Source organism: Loxodonta africana, unplaced genomic scaffold, assembly GCF_030014295.1.
Source record: "Loxodonta africana isolate mLoxAfr1 unplaced genomic scaffold, mLoxAfr1.hap2 scaffold_92, whole genome shotgun sequence".
NCBI lineage: Eukaryota > Metazoa > Chordata > Mammalia > Proboscidea > Elephantidae > Loxodonta > Loxodonta africana.
In genome coordinates this window covers 109,470-124,097 of record NW_026975666.1, presented here as the reverse complement: position 1 = coordinate 124,097, position 14,628 = coordinate 109,470, and the positions used below count along the sequence as shown (strand labels likewise).

At 40.2% G+C, this 14,628-nt stretch overlaps 1 long non-coding RNA gene across 2 annotated transcripts in view; it reads right to left on the bottom strand.

Moving 5' to 3' along the window:
* LOC135230265 (uncharacterized) overlaps positions 1-10,111 on the bottom strand; it is a 69,908-nt gene extending 59,797 nt beyond the window's left edge. For both annotated transcript variants that reach the window (XR_010320898.1, XR_010320897.1), the window contains exon 1: positions 9,759-10,111. This is a non-coding gene — a long non-coding RNA (uncharacterized LOC135230265). The remainder of the gene's footprint in view (positions 1-9,758) is intronic.
* Between the last annotated feature and the right edge of the window lie 4,517 nt (positions 10,112-14,628).

Here is a 14,628-nt window from a genome sequence, read left to right as displayed (position 1 = left end):
CTTTCATAATTATTAAGGGAATACAAACAAACGGCTAGGTTGAAGGAACTTCCATTGAGAAAGAGTTGAGTTCCAAAATTCATGTGTAAAGTCATTTACATCAACTGTTAAAGTTGTATGTTTAGATTCAAGTGATTACTGAGGTGTGTTATGATCTTGAACAGAGTTCTGGGGACTATACAGGCAGACTCTGCATGCCCTTCTCCTGCACATCCATTCCATCTCCCTTGGAGCCCAGACATCATGTTATCAATTAAACCCCTCCCACACTGGTGGTGTACTGTTTAAGAGCTATGGCTGCTAACCAAAAGGTCATCAGTTCAAATCCACCAGGCGCTCCTTGGAAAGTCTATGGCACAGTTCTGCTCTGCCCTATAGGGCCGCTATGAGTTGGAATAGACTCAGTGGCAATGGGTTTTTAACGGGTGTGAGGTAACTGTTCAGTGCTTAAAGACGTACCAAAAGCAACCACTAACACAAAAGTATAGTAAAAGGTTCTTATTTCAGAGTAGCAAAACCTTAGTTTCTAACACAGTGGTGAATTAGGGTGGACTGTGGATCAAGAGGAGCCCTGGTGGCATAGTGGTTAAGAGCTCAGCTGCTAACCAAAAGGTCAGCAGTTCGAATCCACCAACTAGTCCTTGGAAACTCTATGGAATACTTCTATTCTATGCTATAGGGTCTCTATGAGTTCGAATCAACTAGGGTCTCTATGAGTTGGAATCAACTTGATGGTGACAAGTTTGGTTTGGTGGGTGTCATGGATTGAATTATGACCCTAAAAAATGTGTGTCTCAACTTGGTTAGGCCATGATTCCCACTATTGTGTAGTTGTCCTCCATTTTGTGATTGTAATTTTACTTTAAGAGGATTAGGGTGGGATTGATTGTAACACCACCCTCACTCAGGTCACCTTTCCCTGGGGTGTGGCCTGCACCACCTTTTATCTCTCCAGAGATAAAACGAAAGGGAAGCAAGCAGAGAGTTGGGGGCCTCAGACTATCAAGAAAGCAGCACCAGGAGCAGAGCATGTCCTCTGGACCCAAGGTCCCTGCACCTGAGAAGCTCCTTGACCATGGGAAGGCTAAGGACAAGGACCTTCTTCCAGAGCCGAAAGAGAGAGAAAGCTTTCCCCTAGAGCTGATGCCTTGAATTTGGACTATTAGCCTACTTTAGTGTGAGGTATTACATTTCTCTTGGTTAAAGCCATCCACTCATGGTATTTCTGTTATGGCAGCACTAGATGATGAAGACAGTGGGTCAAGGTGGAAGGGGTGGATGAAGGACAAAAAAAGAAAAATGGACAACAGGAGAAATATAAGAATTCAGAGAACTGTGAAAATTTAATTCCTGAATATACTTTCTTTCTCCTCCCTATAACTGGAAGGACTTTTCTCATATACAGCGTATATAAGTAAATCCTGGCAATATTTAAAACACTTAGATTTTTGTAAAACTCATTCTCTGAAAATTCATGGTGGCCCCATTAATTTATGGCTTAAAAACAACTCAGAACTAAAAAGAAGCATGAATAAATAAATAAAGGCACTGCTGTCATTTGCGGGTGATGTTCTTTTCCTGCTATCCACAACCCACACACTCGGGTTAATTTTCCAGGGTCAGTGTTCATAGACCATCCTCTTTCTCTTACCACCACCCCACCACCCTTAATTATTTAGAAAAGGCAGGGCCAGTCAGTGCTCCAAACATTAAGTTTTCTCTCCAAAATGCCAACTGGCACTTGGGGAACAGGCTACATTCTCAGCTATCAGCACTTCCACTAGCCCCTGCACATAAGGAATGTGTCTCCACTGAACTGTTCATTGTAATTAAAAAAAAAAAAAAAAAAAAGTAAAAAACTGTTTCTTAAAAAAAAAAAAAAACAAAACAGGCATTTCCCTATTACCCACCCACCCCACTCTCCCACACCCAGTGCACTCCCACCACACACACACTCAAATATTTCCTACCAAGGGTGTGTCCCAAGCACGGGGTCTGGCTCCACTCTTCTTTTACACCCCTTGGAGGCCTCTGGAGAAACCATACCTTTGGTTGGCAATTCCCTGAACCCTGCCTATTCAAGCTGGCACTTATTCAAAAAGGCAGGTGAGTCTTCAAGTCAGGTTTTTATAAGGAGTTTAAGAGGAGCCAGGTGATATGCCTACTCACCCTCAAATTTCTCAAAGGTAATAATTTCTTCAGATGTTTACAATGTCTCAACTATGGGTTAATTAAATCCCTTAGGATGGTGGGCATAGGAAAATCCTCCATCTCAATGCCCCCCATTTCGAAAAAAAAAGAGAGGAATCTCCAAAATTACAAATTTCAATTTCTACATACTTGATTGAACTAAGGAGTAAGTTCCTCACATGTGTTATTCTTGGTCTGAGTCCTGGTGGTGCAGTGGGTAAGAGCTAAGCTGCTAACCAAAAGGTCTGCTGTTTGAATTCACCAGCTGCTCCTTAGAAACCCTATGGGGTAGTTCTACTCAGTCCTATAGGGTTGATAAGAGTTAGAATTCACTGGATGACAATTGGTTTGTTTGCTTTTCAATCTTTGGCTGAAAGGTGGACTTTGTTATCAATTTATTAAATCAACTGGTAATTTGCTGGATATTTCTCATACAGGAACTTATGATGTCTTCAAATCCAGCTAATCAGGTTTAGGGAGAGAGAAACTTCTCTACCTTAGCTTCCCTGCCACTCCCACACCTTTTTCATTGATTTCCATGCCCTGTTTAAGTAACATCACTCATCACTTCTCACTGTCTAGGTTATCTGAGCCAATTCATGGCAGTCAATTCCACCTGAGCCCTAGGATACCCTCATTTACATACTCTGCCCTGTTCCTTCACCAATGGCTGACCTCACATCTCCACTGGAATGTCTACTAGGCATCTCAAACTTAATGTGGTTCAAATAAAATTCTTCGTCCAAGTGTCTTATCTACCTCCCAGTCTTCCTTATCTCAGCAAATGTTCTCACTATCCTCTGGGTTGTTCAGGACAAAAACCTAGAAATCATCCTTCATTTCTCTCCTTTATTCAAATCTTGCATCCAATCCATTGACATATTCTGGACTCTTGGCACTACCTTAACATAAATCCTGACTCTATCCACTTCTCACTACCTCCACCTTACATCCACCATCATCTCTTGGTTAAAACTGGACTCCATGCACCGATCTTCCCTCTTACAATCTACATAACAGCATCATTTCAGTGGCTTCTCATAGCAATTAGGAAAAATTCCCAAATCCTTCCCATGGTCTTTCATGATGCGGGGCTTGCTCACCATACTAACCTCATTTCCTAACAGTCTTCCCTCGGTTCACTCCACACTAGCCATGACTTATTTCCTGAGCTTCCTCAAATGTGCCAAAACACTTGGTTATTTAAGGGCCTCAGAAACAACTCTTTCCTTTATTGGCAATATCCCTCCCTTCAGAACTTCATAAACCTATTCTCTCCTTTGATATAGGTCAGTTATCTCCTCAAATATCCTGCTCCCATAAGCCTTTACTATTAATCTAAAACAGCTCACCCCACTCATTCCCTCACACGCAACTCTGTCTTATTTTCAAAATATTTAGCTCTCCTTGACATTTTTTGTTAATTATTACCTGTATTTTTTCTGGTTGAGAATATATGCAGCAAAACATACACCAACTCAACAGTTTCTACCTGTACAATTTAATAACACTGGCTACATTCTTGAAGTTGTGCAACCATTCTTACCCTCCTTTTCTGAGTTGTTCCTCTGTCATTAACATAAACCCACTGCTCCTTAAGGTTCCTATCTAATCTTTTCAGTAGCTGTTGTCAATCTGATGCCATGTAGACAGTTCTTAAAAGAGCATATGCTCAAGGTAGACCATTTTTATTGGTTAAGTAAGCTAATGTTCTGGAGCCCTCATGGCACAGTGGTTAAGTGATACGGTAGCCAAGCAAAAGAAGAGCAGTTTGAATCCACCACCTGCACCTTTGAAACTCTATGGGGCAGTGCTATTCTGTCTTACAGAGTCTCTGAGTTGGAATCAACAGCAACAGTTTGGTTTTTTCTTTTTCATACTTCGGTTTTAAGACGATTCAAGGGAATGCTTTTGGTGTAATGTTCAAAGATTATCTCACGGCAATAGTTTCAGGAGTTCATTCACCCTCAGTGGCTCCAAAAAGTCTAGGGTTCATTTGAAATTCTGTTCTGCATTTTCCCCCTTTTGATCAGGGCTTTTCTATGGACTCTTTGATCAAAATGTTCAGCGACAGCAGCTGGGAACCTTCTGGTTCTTCTGGTCTCATGGCATGCTAGATGTTCTTTTAAAAAACATGAGTGGATGCTGAAGGTTATCAAATACTTATTTTATTACACCTATTAATATAATCACATTTATTTTTCCTGTACATATGGCAAATTATACTGATTCATTTTTGAATGTTAAACTAACCTTGAATTCTTGGGATAGACCCAACTTGGTCATAATATATTCTTCTTTAGAGTATTGCTGGATTTGTTTTGCCTATTTCTTTTTATATTTTGCATCTATGTTCATCAGTGACATTGGCCTGTAATTTTCCCATCTTCTGCTGCTCTTGTCAGGTTTTGGTATCAATATTCATTCTACAAGCTTTATAAAATGAGTTTGGGTATATATTTCCTTTTATATTGAAGAATTTGTGAAATATTTCTTGAATATTTGGCAGAATTTGCAGGAAAAGCCATCTGATATGAAGTTTTCTTTTTGAGAATAGTTTGAGCTCTAATTCAATTGTATTAACAGTTGTGAAATTACTTTTGCTTCCTGTTTCTTCCTGAATCGTTGTTATTAACTTACATGGTATGATACGTTTGCCTACTTTACCTAAATTTGCAAATTTATTGGCTAATACGGTTCATAACATTCTCACATTATCTTTATGTTCTGCAAGATCTGTAGTCATTTTCTTTCTAATTCCTGATATTCGTTTTTTATATCTTCATTCTTTTTCACTTGATCAATCTTGCCTAAAGTTTGTCAATTTTACTAGCATTTTCTAAGAATCAACTTTAGTCTTTGTTGATCATCTGTTGCATGTATTCAATCATTAATAGAAACAAAAATTCCTATGAATGTTTGTTTCTGGTTTTTTCCCAACATTTTGAATGGATGTTTAACTCACTTATTTTTCAAGATTTGTTCTTTCCAATTATATTTTTAAGGCTATAAGTTTCCTATATTATATTGTCTGTACTGCACAAATTTTTGTATGCACTATCTCCATAATTGTTTACTTCAAAATGTATTCTAATTTTCATTATGATGTCTTTTTTGACTCATAGTATTTTAAAATATCCAAGCACATGGAGATTTTGTATTTTCATTTTCTAAGATGGTTTTTTTTTTTTTTTAATTATGGTGTACTTACATAAAAAAAAAATGGAGATTTTGTATTTTCATTTTCTAAGATGGTTTTTTTTTTTAATTATGGTGTACTTACATAGTATCCTCTATATTATTACAGACTCTTGAAATTTGTTGAGACTTGCTTTATAACACAGTATACAGTTAATTTTTATACACACTATGTTATGTATGTGCATGAGATGAATGTATATTCTTTCATGGTTAGATAATACACACAAATACACATATAGCAATTTGGTATTTTTTTACATGTTAAATCTTCTGTATCCTTGATAATTTATGGACTTCTATGTTTCTGAGGGGTGTGTTAAAAATCTATTATGATGCATGATGTCAAAAGGAGCCCCAGTAGTGCAGTGGTTAAGCACTCAGCTGTTAAACGGTTTGATTTGATCCACCAACTACTCCACAGGAGAAAGATATGACCGTTCCCTTCCATAAAGATTACAGCCTTAGAAACCTTTGGAGAAGTTCTACTCCATCCTATAGTCACTATGAGTCAGAATTGACTCAACAGCACACAAGAAAAAATGTATGATGTGATGGAAACTCAGAAGTACGAAGCTAAAAAGAATTGGTCCTACCTCCAGGGTCAAAGGATGAAGGACAGAGAAAACAGCAGAGACATCCAAAAGCTTGGAAAAAGGGCTGAAAGGACAATGGTTGGTGGTTTAAGGGCTTTGAAGGGCTACCATATATACTGAGGAATCTGAAGTGCAATGTTCTTGCCTAAGGATGAAGACATGCTCATAAAGATCCTGACAAAGCTTTAGGCTTGCATCTCTGGCTGATCTTTGGGCTCCATGGGGGCAGGAAGTGAAGGCTAGGGCAGAGTTTTAGGCACTCTTGCTTAGCATTGAAAGAACGTGCCAGTTCAGAGCCAATCTGCAAAGACTGGGATAATGTTACTTTTTCTTTTTGGCTACAAGCATTTAAAGAAAGCACTGTCAGGTCATGAACTGACTGCTGAGATAACAGAACAGAACTTCAGTGTCCACACATGAGAAGACATACAATCTTTGCAGAAATAGTTTGGAAACATCACTAAGCAAATGGATGACTGGCCCTCAACAATTAAAAAAAAAAAAAAAAGCAAACCCTAATGACAGGAGGGAATCTTATTTCCAGAGTCACATTATAATATCTAAGATATCCAGTTTGCAACACACTATTCTAAGTCATAAAAAGAAAAAAGAAAAGGATGGTTCATTTGTTAAGAAGAAAGAAAGAAGAGAAATGAACAGAAAGCATCCCTAAGGAAACACAGATATTGGGATTACTAGACAAAGATTTTAAACCAACTGTCTTAAATTTCCTCAAAGAGCTAAACAAACCATAGACACACACACAAAAAAAGGAAACCAAGAGAAGAATGTATGAACAAGTAGAAAACATTAATAAAGAAATATTATACAAAAGAACCAAATAGAAATTATAGAGCTGAAAAGTTGAATAGCTGAAATAAAAATTTCATTAGAGGAGCTCAACAGGAGATTTGAGCAAGAAAGCAGGAAAATGTAAGCTTGAAAAAGCACAACTGAAATTGTTCTAACTGAGGAGCATAAAGGAAAAAGAATGAAGAAAATGAATAGAGCCTAAGGGACCTGCGGGACAACATCAAGCATACCAATATACTCATTAAGGGAGTCCCAGAAAGGAAAGAAAGATGAAAGGACAGAAAGAATATTTAAAAACGTAATGACTGGAAGTTTCCCAAATGTCATCTAGATATCCAAGAAGCTCAATAAACTCAAAGGACAATAAATACATAGATATCCACAGACAGACATAATCAAAATGTCAAAAGACGAAGACAGAAACTTGAAAGCAGCAACAGATAAGTGACCCCTAATGTACAAGAGAGTCTCAACAAGTTTAACTGTTGATTTTTCATCAGAAACCATTGAGACAAGAAAATAGTCGGATGATGTATTTAAGGTACTGGAAAAAAAATACAGAAACAAAACTATGAACCAAGATGTCAATATCTAGCAAAACTATCTTTCAAAAATGAAGGTGAAATTAAGACATGCCCAGATACACAAAACCTGAGGGAGTATGTTAGCAGCAGAACTGCCTTATGAGAAATGCTACAGGGAATCATCCTGGCTGGCACGGAAGGACACTAGACAGTAACTTGAAGCCATAAAAAGAAACGAAGACTCCGTAAAGGTAACTACTTAGATAAAACAAAGTCAGTAATATTTTTATATCACGACTCTTTTTTTCATATATGATTTAAAGCACAAATGCATAAAAATACTTACACATCTCTCTTAATGGACACACAATGTATAAAGATGCAATTTTTGTAACAGCAACGTAAGTAGGGGAGGTAACTGAGCTGAATAAAAGCAGAATGTTGTATACTGTTGAAGCTAAATTTGTATTAATTAAAAGAAGATTGTTATAAACATAAGATATTAATTGTAATCCTCATGGTCACCACTAAGAAGTTAAAAAATATAAGGAAAGGAAATAAGGAGAGGATCAAAATTGTACACTTGAAAAAAATCAGTCAAACACAAAAGTGGACGGTAGTGAAGAAAATGAGAAACAAAATACATATATGACCTACTACAAAGTAGAAGACATAAGTCCTTCCTTATCATTAATTGCTTTAAATTTAAATAGATTAAATTCACAATTGGGATCATTAAAGTTGTGTGTCAACTTTGTTGGACCATGATTCTCAGTGCTTTGGCAGTTATGATGTAGTTTAGCAGTCGAATAACGATGCAATCATTTCCATGATGAGATGTGATATAATGTGATTACCTCCATGATGGAATCTGCTGTGAGTAGCCAATCAGATCTAAGGGAGTTTCCTCGGAGGTGTGGACTGCATCCAATATAGGTGGACTTTCTGGCAAGGCTCTTGAGCTTTTGCTCACTCTGAATCCTGCAGCTGGCTCCTCTTCATCTGATCTCAAGTTTTTGGGACTTGAACTCTCAGCTTACCTTCCAATTTGGGGATTCACCAGCCTCCGCAGTCTGTGAGCCGCAGCCTGCCAGCTTACCTGCCGATCTTGAGATCTGTCAGCCTTTGCAGCCTGTGAGCCACAGACCTGTTGTATGACCTGCAGATCTTGAGTTCTGCAGTCCCTGCATCTATGTGAGTCAGGAGAAGCCACAAGCCTGACCCATGGACTTGAGACTTACCAGCCTCTACAGCCTCGTGAGCCATTTTCTTGATATAAAGCTATTTATATATAAATATATATATATACACCTCACTGGTTTTGTTTCTCTAGAGAACCCAGCCTAAGATACCAATTAAAAGACAAACATTGGCAGAATGCATAAAAAAATCATTCGATTGCTGTTAAGCTGATGTGACTCATGGTGACCCCTCCCCTCATGTGTGTCAGAGTAGTACTGACACACAAGTGTGTCAGTTCAATGGCTAATTTTTCAAAAGTAGATCACCAAGCCTTTCTTCCAAAGTGCCTCTGGGTGGACTCAAACCTCCAACATTTTGGTTAGCAGCTGAATGCATTAACCGTTTGTACCTCCCAAGGACTACAACATGTATCTATGTTTATTTCTGTATTACTTCTCTTTATACTATATACATACATACACACATACACACACATACATACACACACACATAGACATCCATGAGTGGTTCATACAGATGCTTTGGACTTCAACTAGCAGGGCTCTATTAATTATTGATAGAAAAGTACTGATACCAGTTATAAATGCGTATTTGTCCATTTCCCCTTTCAGATTTATTAGTTTTTGTATTTTGGAGCGCTGTTGTTAGACACGTACACATTTAGGAGTGTTGTATCTTTTTGGAGAATTGAACCTTTATTATGTTATGTCCCTACTTATTCCCAATAATACTCCTTTTTCTGAAGTATAATTTGTCTGATATTAATACAGCCACTGCAGTAGAACTGGATAATTTTCAACCATTTCAATAGGTAGCATAAGATCAAGAACTGATGGTATAAAAGGAAGGAATCGAAGCTGCATTGAAGGCATTGGTGAAAAAACTACCCTCTCTCCACCATCTTCACTAACTCTGACACCAACTGTCCCTCACACAGCACTCCCTACTTCTCTGCCGGGTTCAATAACTCATTGCAATGGCCACACAGAACTCATAGTCCATATTCACGATTATGGGGTTTATTAGGGAAGTAACAGTTATAGCTCAGGCTCAAAGACACTCAGAACACAGTTTTTCTATCAGGACAGCCTCTTCCCTCCTGTGCTCATAGGCGTGCCTCTGCCTGGCCTTGGGCCGGCCTCTCTCCAAAGGCACTCAGCTTTCCTTCTCCCTGGGCCATCATCTCCTATAGCCAGGTCCCTGTTGCTCGGTCTCTCCTGCCATGGCATCTTACCATCTTCAGGGTTACAGCTTCCTCTCTCTATCTCAGTCTCCTGCTTCTAGGAGCTTCTCAGTGCAGGGATCTCAGGTCCATAATATACGCTCGGCTCTTGGCTGTTCTTCCTTGATGGGAGTTGAATCCTCCTCTTTGCTCTGGAACTGGTTCTCTTTGAAGGCAAAATAAACAATCCTCTTGGTGAGCCACAATTACCCTATCACACAGTCCTGCCCAAGCACCAGGGTGGATGTTATAAGACCATGGCTAGAAAGGCCACACAAAGTAAACAATCACATCACAGTACCTTGGACTCATTTTTCAAGTGAAGTACCAAAAATCCCATACAAACAGATTGGTAAAGAATATAATCAACAGCAAGAACATTTTCATACTTACGTTTTCTGTATTTGGAAGAAATCTATAGCACTATTCTTATTTTGCCAATTCAAAGGGATCACAGAGATTAGTGGTAGATGTTGCAGTACCAGAAAACTCTCTGGTAAAACAGTCTGTGAGCAGTCTTACAAACATGGATATTCCACCAGAGTCAAAAGAATGACGTTACATATCATCAAAGAGAACATTTCAAGATCTAGCCTGAAGTACAATGTTGTCACTGATAGGCTAAAATCCATACACTTACAAGGAAGACTAGTTTATATGACTATTCAAATTTATGCACCAACCACTAATGCCAAAGATAAAGAAATTGAAGATTTTAAACAACTTCTGCAGCCTGAAATTGATCAAAGATGCAATCAAGATGCATTGATAATTACTGGTCATTAGAATGTTAAAGTTGGAAACAAAGAAGGAAAAGTAGTTGGAAAATACAGCATCACTGAAATAAATGACGCCAGAAATCTCATGAAAGAATTTTGCAAGACCAGTGACTCATCCACTGCAAATATTTTTTTTCACCAACATAAACGGCAGCTATACACGTGGACTTTACCAGATGGAATACACAGGAATCAAACTGACTACATCTGTGGAAAGAGAAGATGGGAAAACTCATATCATCAGTCAGAACAAGGCCAGGGATCGATTGTGAAACAGACTGTCAATTGCTCATATGGGAGTTCAAGTTGAAACGGAAGAAAATTAGAATAAGTCAAAAGGGGCCAAAATATGACCTTGAGTATATCTCACCTGTATTTAGAGACCACCTCAAGAACACATTTTACGTGTTGAACACTAACGACTGAAGACCAGACGAGTTGTGGAATGACATCAAGGACATCACACATGAGGAAAGCAAGAGATCCTTTAAAAGACAGGAAAGAAAGAAAAGACCAAAACGGATGTCGGAAGAGACTCTGAACGTTGCTCTTGAATGTCGAGTAGCTAAAGTGAAAGGAAGAAATGATGAAGTTTTGAGTATTGAGACGCCACCAGTGATCCCTCTTACAAAAAAGACCAGAAAAAACAAGTGAAGCGATTATATTTATGACAAGCTAGGAGCCCTGAACATCAAAGGTAAAGTTAGAAAATGGACTCAGCGGCAGGGGGAGGGAGAGACTATTCAGAAGTGGAGAGGAGTTACTGGACCTGAACAGCCAGGAACCCTCAGGCACCGTTCCCTGGAGCGACTGCAGCGGGGCTGGCAGTAGTGTTCCAGAGGCGTTTAGCTCAGGGAAGGACAGCAAGTTGCACAGACTACTCACACCTCCAGAACAAGAGAAGAACGGCACTCTCAGCAAAAGCTAATTACTTGTGTTTATTTTACCACGCCCCCAGCCCCCAAGCCGGCTTCAGTGGCTGTCAACTTCCCTGGGCCTGAGATAGGCCCTGGTACCACTCTGAGCCATTTTTCCATCCTTGAAGAAGGTATAAGTTCACAACTGGGGGAAAGATAATCTGCCAGCTCAATTAAGCTGGGGAGCTCAGGACAGAAGCAGCTCTTGTTCAGGCACAAACAGTCCATGGGCTTTGAATACCTTTCACCCCAGCATGGACCTGTGTGGGCCCATTTCAGGAGAATAGGCCCTTGTCGCCAGACTGCAACTGTTTCAGCTGAACGGTGGAAAGATGGGTGTTTGATGTTTGACACTGCTTTGCCTATTAAACGGCGTCTTCACCTACCCACATCAGGGGCCTAAGGACTGGTGGCTCCACCCACAATACCTAGCCTCCTGTGACAGGGCTCCAAGGGTAAGTAGTACCTCCCAGAACTTACAACCAAAAGCATTGGGTACCCATCGCCCTTCTGCAGAACCCACCCGTGTGCTCTACAGAACAGGGATGCACTTTCCTCACAGACACTCAGAGGACAGCTGTCAGACCCCTGCCTTGATCAGAGCCTGACCCCCTACTGCAGCCAGATACTTCTGCCTACACCAATAACCCCTGCCCCTCTAAGACGGTAGGACAGAGCCTGTACCACACACTTTATGACCAACTACCTGGGCACCTGAGTTGAATGCATACAAGAAAAGTAAATGAACTCCTAGGCTCATATACCTGGTAACAGTGCTAGCCATCTGGTGATAGTACATTAGAGCTTCAAAGGTGAAAATAATCAACCTAGCGCACTCAAGCAGCTTATTTGGGAATACCAAAACTAAACAAAGCAAGAAGCTAGGATACAAAAAGCAAGCATAAAATAAACTAATACAATAACTTATAGATTGCTCAGAGACAACAGTCAATATCAAATCACATAAAGAGGCAGACACGGGGGCAGGACCAAGATGGCTGACTAGGTAGAAGATTCCGCTTATACTTCTTGAAACAAAGACTCGAAAAAACAAGTGAACTGATTACATAAAGGACAATCTACAAACCCTGACCATCAAACACAGAACTAAGGAGTTGACCTGAGTGACGGGGGAGCGAAAGCCACGCTGCAGCAGGGACCGCTTCCAGAGCCAGTGTCCCACGCCGCAGCCTTGAGCCCTCGCGGTTTCCTGGTGTCAGAGTGGTGGGGCTGATTGTGGTTTACTGAGACAGGGAAGAACAGATATAGGCCTAACCCTCAGGACCAACCTCAGAGGGGACCCAGGCAGCACACGCAGGCTCCACACAGACGCGGCTGACAGGGAAACGAAAAACTATAGGGAAGCAGCGACTGGTTTTGGAGCCTGGAGTGCAGCGTCCCAGAAAGGAAACCTTGGTGCTGGGCTTTGGACTAAGTGTGGGGGAGCCGATTGTGGCTTCCTGAGACAGTGTGAGCATGGATGCAGCCCTAACCCTCTGGGACAGTCTCAGCAGGGATCCAGCCAGCACACACGAGCGACACAATGCTCTGGAATCTCAGAAAAAACAGTCCTCACCAAACAACATAAGTAACTTTGTATATTTTGCCAGGCTACTCTCTTCTATATATCTGATTCCACCCCTCATTGCCCCAGCCAGCTTCATTAACATTGGAATCCTCTGTGCCAGAGAGTGAAGTGCACTGCTGAATTTTTTTTCTTCTTTCTTTTCTAACCCATTCTCCTGGCCTGAGAAAAGCAGCATTTAACAATCAAAGAAAAAATCCTTCCCTGACTTCCCTAAACTGAAATAACAGTACAGAATCAGCTCCATCCAGGCATTAACAGACCCATAGTCTTTGGCTTTCACCCTACAGGTAACTAGGTGGCTATTACAATGTAAAGGCAATTCTGATAGAGATCTGACCATAATTGTTTTAGCTCAGCAGTGGAAAGGCAAGTTTTGGAGGTCAGATACCTCTCTACCTATTAAACAGAGCCCTCGCTGATCCACACCAGCGAACTGAGGGCTGAGACTCCACCCACATCACCTAGCCACCTGCTAGAGGGGTCTGAGAATAGTGACGCCTACCCAAGCATTGGGTGCCTAAGATACAGCTGCAAAGCCCACCCACCAGAGTGCTCTAGAGAATAGAGCCACACCTACCTCACTGACACTTGAAGGAAGGCTGTCAGCATCCTGCCCTCCTCGAAATGTGACCCCCTGCCACTAATAGAAACTGGTGCATACAACCATCACCACTACTCCTCTAAGATAATAGGTGAGAGCCTACACCACACACTAGGTGACCAGCTATCAGGACACCTGAGCTGATTGTATTCAAGAATAGTGAATGGACTCATACACTTATATACCTGGTAACAGCTCAGGCAAGCTGGTAACAGGACGTAAGTGATTCAAAAGCTACATCAATCACGATACCACAATCTAGTAGCCCATCTGGGTGTATTGTAACAAAACAAAATAAGAAGATAAGACTCAGTGAGCAAATATAAAATATTACAATATCTTATAAATGGCTCAGAGACAGCAGTCGACATCAAATCACATGAAGAAGCAGACCATGATTCCTTCTACAAACCCCCAAATCAAAGAATCAAAATCATTCCCAGATGTAGATACATTCCTAGAATTGCCAAATGTAGAATATAAAAAAATTATATACAGAATGCTTCAAGACATCAGGAATGACCTCACAAATGAAATAAGGCAATCTACAGAAAACACCAAGGAATACGCGGATAAAGCAGTTGAAGATATCCAAAAGATTATTCAACAACATAGTGAAAAAATTAATAAGCTGTAAGAATCCATAGAGAGACAGCATTCAGAAATCCAAAAGATTAACAATAAAGTCACAGATTCAGACAACTCAATAGGAAGTCACAGGAGCAGAATCAAGGAACTGGAATGCAGAGTGGGGGAGCTGGAGGATAAGGCAATTGACACAAATATAGTTGAAGAAAAATCAAATAGAATTTAAAACTATGAAGAAACCCTAAGAATCATGGGGGACTCTATCAAGAATAATTTGCGTGTGATTCGAGTTCCAGAACAGGGAGGGATAACAGAAAATACAGAGAGAACAGTGGAAGATCTGATGGCAGAAAAATTCCCTGGCATTGTAAAAGATGAAAAGATATCTACCCGAGATGCTCATCGAACC